The following is a 6,658-nucleotide window of genomic DNA, read 5'->3' on the forward strand; positions in this document are numbered from 1 at the left end:
ATAAAGTGTTTCTTTTGATTTTGAGAATAACCTAGATTTAATGTTGTTGTTTTCTTTTATCTGATCTCATGGTTTTTTAGTTAACTTTTGTATATTTTAAGTTGTTGTCTTATTGTTAAATATTTTTCTTTTAAGAAGGAAATTTGAATCATTTTCATATGTGGGTGTTTAAAAATGAGCAAAGAATATCTAATATTTAGCAGAAGTGCAATTACACACAATATTACAAATAAAAAATATTTTCCAAATTGGTAATTTGAAAGCAAAAGTTAAATTCAGTATCAGGTTTTTGCAACTTGATCAAAAAGTTTTTGGAAAAGCCAAATATTATTTTACCTAGAGGAAAAAATTTTACAATGACATGCATTGTTCTCTAATTCAATCAAAGAGAAATCTTTCTAAGTTTTTAAAGATATACGTTGCAATGGTTATCATATTGAGACTGTAATAAGAATAATGTGGAATATTATATATTCTCTATTGGTCTCAAAATGAAAAAAACATATATTTGGAAAATCGTTATATTGGAAAAATTGTCTCTTTATTTTTTGGATTGTATTTTACTTATATAGAGTAGTATAGAAAACATATGCAACATGAATCTGAGTTCATGAATCCAAACATATTTACATTTGGGTAATGACCGATGGGCGGTCATCTATGATCTAATAATGTGAGGGAGGAATTAATTGAGGAATATCAAATAGAAACCCATTGAAGGACCGAGATTCTTTAGTCAATGAATTATCACGTGATGCTTGCATCTCAAGGTAAATTAATTAATAGACCACGAATTAACTTAATTGGATGACTGAATCACCTGCATTTTAGAACGAAATGGTGATATATCGTGGACCTATTAACCACAAAAATGGACTATTTAGATATTTATGTATTAATAAGATGACATCCGTAGGATGGTCATACCGTGTGCTTATATATCGAGTCGAAAATCTTGATTTTTAAATTTTTGCTCAAATAAATTAAGTTAAGAGCACAATTTTCTGATTATAAATTTAAGATCATTTGTTCTTTGATACATGTTGGTGAATTTACATCTCTAGATTTTGATATATTATACGTATAGCAATGGGATAAGTGTTGATATCCTGTAAGCATCATTGTTCTACACAAAATGCGTTTTAGATATAATTTATAAAACGTTGCAATATAATTGCAAGACCATTACTTATGAGAGCTAAGTTTTCTTCATCTGTATTGACATGCTATTTTGCATTGCAATTCACCTGATACGAATTAGGCCATAACTTATCATAAGTACTCGCCATTTCAATGAGCTTCTATGGTCATGAGCCAAAATTTCCCATTTGAGATTTTTGGTGGTGTAGTATATTTCCCATTGCTCACACAACGCACTAAGATGGCGTTTAAAGGGAATCCAGAATATATTGTTGATTATTGATTCCCATCAATTATTTAAATATCTTTGAACCCCTAACGAGTGATGTATTTACAACACGATTTGTTGAGTTGTTCATTTTAATGAGAAAAATTTTTCAATATTTAAAGGGAGGATTAAGAAATGGTGGAAAAAAGAAAAATTAATGGAATGATCGTTATTGGTCTCATTTAAATACCTGTACAGATCAAAATGTGAACTTTGAAGTTCAGGAAAAATCACCCGCCCCCCCCCCCCCACCCCCCCCCCCCCCCCCCCCCCTTCCCCCCCCCCCCCCCCCCCCCCCCCCCCCCCCCCCCCCCCTCATTTGCAAAATATGCAAATCAATTACATATGCATTATAAGATGCAAAGAAGTAATAAGTCACATATGACAGCTACAAATGTTCCATAAAAAATTGATTATCACCAACACAAAAATTGTAACTTAATGAGGCATGGAACACGTAGAAGCGGGTATAGACTAAGTGTTCAAAGATAAAAATCTCGAGAAAATGAAAAAATAAATTAATAGTTGAAAAAGACTTTGGTTGAGGATGTAAATCCCATGAAAAATTCTCGACATGACTATGAGGAAGGTAAAACCTAAAGATAATAATGAGATTTCAATAATTTTATTATGAACAGAGAAAAAATAATTGAATCAAAACTAATGTGTATGCTCTAAATAATTATATCTAAGAAATAAGGATAAAGCAAAACACAAACATCTGGGTTGAGAATGTTGGATATAGAAAATGGGCTCAGTTGAAAGAAGCAATAAAGCAGAATTAAACTCACATGTATCAAAATAGCAGGTTTCTGGGACCAGGTAGTGCGAACACATAAGGTGTCAAATCAGTGGGATTACAAATGGGGTATTTGTGAAAAAAGAAATGAAAATAATGAGGCCATAAGATAACAAAGCAAGGACAGTGCACAACGTTTTTCACAAAGAATAATATTGTTTGAGGAGATATATCTCTAGGTTGGTGATGCAATTACATTAAGATAATCTAATTGACTTGACTGTGTATGAAAGTCTGGAATGCATCTTATGGAGAGTCACAACATATTTATATGATTCTTTAAATAATATTTATATTTGAGAATCCCAAAATGATTAAGGGTAACCTAAAACATTACATCAAATTCTTGGGAATGTAGGTATTCAATAAAGTTACAGAGATCCACATATATGGGATTTGAAAACAATCAGGACGGATGTGGTAAAATCGCTGAGATGATATTTATTGAAAGAAGGATATCAAAATGAATCCATATATCGTATGTTTATAAAGAATCACAACAGGATTTGCTATTATAAACATAATTGTTGATAAATTAATATTTATTGGAACTCCTGAAGACTTTCAGAGGCAATAGAATAATCTTAAGAAAGGAATTTAGAATAAAAGATCTCGAAAAATTTTACTGATTTTGTAAAATTGAGAATTTAATAGATGGAATATTTCTTATCAAAACTTTATAGGAAAATTTTGAAAATATTTATATAGACAAAAGCAATCCATTAAATATTCCATTGAAAGTCCTGTTCATTGGATATAAAGAAAGATTAATTTCGAACATTCAGAGAGATAATGAAGAACTTCTTAGTCAAATGGGTAAAGTTACATCATTAGTGGCAATTAATGACTTATAGTTAGTCTTACTAATAATAAAGACATAGATAATTGCATTTTCAGTTTAATTTAATTGGACTATATATAGTTACTTCTCTACAAAAAAAGAGATACTGGAAGAATTAAGCATATACTCTTATTATTCTCTAGAACATCGAAATGAGTTTGTTTTTATTCAAATAAATCCAAATTTGATTAGTGGTTATGCAAAATTTGGATATTTATCTGATCTAACACAAATCTAAATCTCGATCAGATTATTTATTATCAATCTGTGTAGAGAAATTTCTAAATGACGGATCGGTGAAACAAGACCCATAACGTCCACTCCTCAAAATCATGCTAAAATGCTTTTTAATCACGAGCTAGTCGGAGAATGTGGTAGGGCTAAGGTCAATGATCAGCACATTTCGCGAAAACGTGTGACTTGTCATTTAATTAAAATCTTCCAATAATTATTATATGAAGACACACACACTTGCAAGCCCAAATTCAACAGGAGGGATATATTGAAGGAGACTAGAGCAAAGCATATTTTCGAAAGAAACTTGTTTCGTGGAGTTGAACTGAGTTGTGTTGATGTTGATGTTGATTTGATGGGGATGTGTTCGATCTCAATACTTGATCCTCTGATTCTTTCGTCAAGTTGGGTGAATGTGCTTGGACTTGAAGGAAGGAAAAGCCACCGAACCTTATGTGTTTCACAGGGTCGTCTGTCTTCGGTTCTTCTAGGATTTGCAGCTTCAGGAGTCTTGGAGTTTTGTCATGGAATTCTCTCTGGCTCTCTGAATGGAGACAATTTTGACTGTTCTTCAAATGAGTAGAGCTCTCTATAAGGGTTCACATATGGGTTTGGGCTGTTGATCCATGGGTCTGACCTTTAGGCCCAATTAGTTGAGTTTGGCTTGGTTGGTCATGGATTTGGTCTTTGGGCCCAATAATCGGGATTTAGGCCTAGTTGACATTTGGAGTCAAATCAACTATTTTTCGGACTTGACAAAATAATAATACCAAATTAGCCAAATTAATATTCAACAATCATGATAAAAACCAATTCAATCTCAATTAGGACAAATTGTCAACTTCTAATTTGAGCCCAAATTAATGCATTTGGAATTTCAGCATTAATTTAGTAAATGACTGGCAACTTGTTGATTGGTCCAAAATTTCTCATTCAACAAATTCCTTTCGAGATTTATGCACATATAGGGCGGAAAATTCGGAAAAATATAAAGTTTAGAATTAAAATCCAAATATTGGTCTTAATTGACCTCAATTAATGTGCTCAATCAAATATGATTTTAGTGATAAGTTTAACTTGATATTGATAATTTGGAATATTGCCCAAATTTTAATTTGAAATTTTATACTCAGTAATTGACTTGAGAATTAAAAGTATGTGATTTATGATTTAGATTTGGGAAAATTGAATATGCCCAAATTTTAATTTAAGATTTATATCCCTAATTAATTGTTGATGATAAAAGTATGATGATTTGGATTTTGAAATAAAAATTTGGAATATTGCCCAAATTTTAATTTGAGGCAGTTTATTTACAATTTAATTGAATAATTTGATTTTGATAAAATTTGGAATATGACCAAATTTAATTTTATTTTATCCACATTTAAATTTATTTGATAAAATTTTTGGAATATGTCCAAAATCTTAGTTGAGGTAAATTTAAGGACAAAAATCTAATAAAAATCATAATTAGATAAGGGAATTTTTAATTTGAGTTTGAAATTAGGTTAGAATCAAATTAGGAAATCTAATAAAAAAATCTAAATTTTGAAATCAAATATTTATTTGATTTGGATGTTTCTAATTTTTATGGAAACCTAAAAGACCCCAAACGCCGCTCATTTTCTTGATCCCCTCCCTTTCCTTCTCTCTTCTTTCCACTTTTCTTTCAAATGTTTTTCTCATTTTTGATGTTGTTTTCTTTTAAAAAAAAAAAAATATATATATATATTATATATATTATATTATAATTAAATATATTTCTTTCTTTTTCCTTTTTTTTTAGCAATTTTTTTTTTTTTCTTTCTTTTTTCTATTTTTTCAACACTTTTCTTTTTTTTTCCACATTTTATTTTATTTTCTTTTTCTTCAGAAGAGTTTTTTTTAAAATTTTTTTTTACTAACTCGCTCTTTTTACTATTTTTTTTTGTAGGAAGTTATAGCGCAACCAAAGGAGACAATAAAACAATTTTTTTAATCCGACCGATTCGTCTTTGGTGCACATAAAGGACAAACCTTGGCATGGCTCTATATTATTGATCCCTGTTCGCTTCAGATCAATGGGGACCGCAAAGGCTTATATAACCCCTCATTTGATCACCGACTACCTTGCAGCGCTGTTGGGCCTGAGTCAATATCGCCTCTGATTGTCCATGGGAGGAGGCTCTTGCAAGGCTTACAATCTCTCCCATTCGATCACCTAGGAGGATCCCGAAAAGGACCATTGAATTTTTTTAATCTCACCGATTCGTCTTTGGTGCACATAAGGACAACCGAAAAGGTCTACCTTGTAGCACTGTTTGCACATCCTGATCGTCGTGGGAGGAGCCCCGCAAAGGCTTACAACTCTCTCATTCGATCACCCTAGGGGGAATCCCGATAAGGTTTGCCTTGTAGCACTGTTCGTGCATCCTGATCATCATGAGGGACCCACAAAAGCTTATAACCCCCTCCCCATTCGATCACCGACTACCTTACAGCGCCGTTCATGCATCCTGATCATCATGGGAGGGGCCCCACCAAGGCTTAGACCTCTCCCATTCTATCACCCTAGGGAGGATCCCGAAAAGGTATACCTTGTAGCACCATTTGCACATCCTGATCATTGAGGGAGGGGCCCTGCAAAGGCTTACAACTCTCCCATTCGATCACCCAAGGGGGAATTCCAATAAGGTCTTCCTTGTAGCACCGTTCGTGCATCCTGATCGTTATGGGAGGGGCCCTGTCAAAGCTTAAAACTCTCCCATTCAATCACCTTAGGGAGGATTCCGAAAAGATCTATCTTGTAGCACCGTTCGCATATCCTGATCGTCGTGGGAGGGGCCCCGAAAAGGCTTACAACTCTCCCATTCGATCACCCTAGGGAGGATCTCGATAAGATCTGTCTTGTGGTTGTTCGTGCATCCCGATCGTCATGGGAGAGCCCCACCAAGGCTTACAACTCTTCCATTCGATCACCCTAGGGAGGATCCTGAAAAGGTCTACCTTATAGCACTGTTTGTACATCCTGATCGCCGTGGGAGGGGCTTGCAAAGGTTGACAACTCTCCCATTCGATCACCCTAGGGGGAATCCCAATAAGGTCTACCTTGTAGCACCGTTCGTGCATCCTGATCGTCATGGAAGGGGCTTGCAAAGGCTTACAACTCTCCCATTCGATCACCCTAGGGTTGATCCCGTAAAGGTCTATCTTGTAGCACCGTTTGTACATCTTGATTGTCGTGGGAGGGGCCCCGCAAAGGCTTATAACTCTCATATTTGAAGATAAGGGAAATATGTCATCGAGTATTAAAGATGAGGCGGATATGCCATCAAACTTTGAAGATGGGAAGAATATGCCATCAAGCTTTTGAGCAGAGTCAGGCTGCCTAGAG

Source organism: Benincasa hispida, chromosome 2 (assembly GCF_009727055.1).
Source record: "Benincasa hispida cultivar B227 chromosome 2, ASM972705v1, whole genome shotgun sequence".
In the NCBI taxonomy this organism is placed as follows: Eukaryota; Viridiplantae; Streptophyta; class Magnoliopsida; order Cucurbitales; family Cucurbitaceae; genus Benincasa; species Benincasa hispida.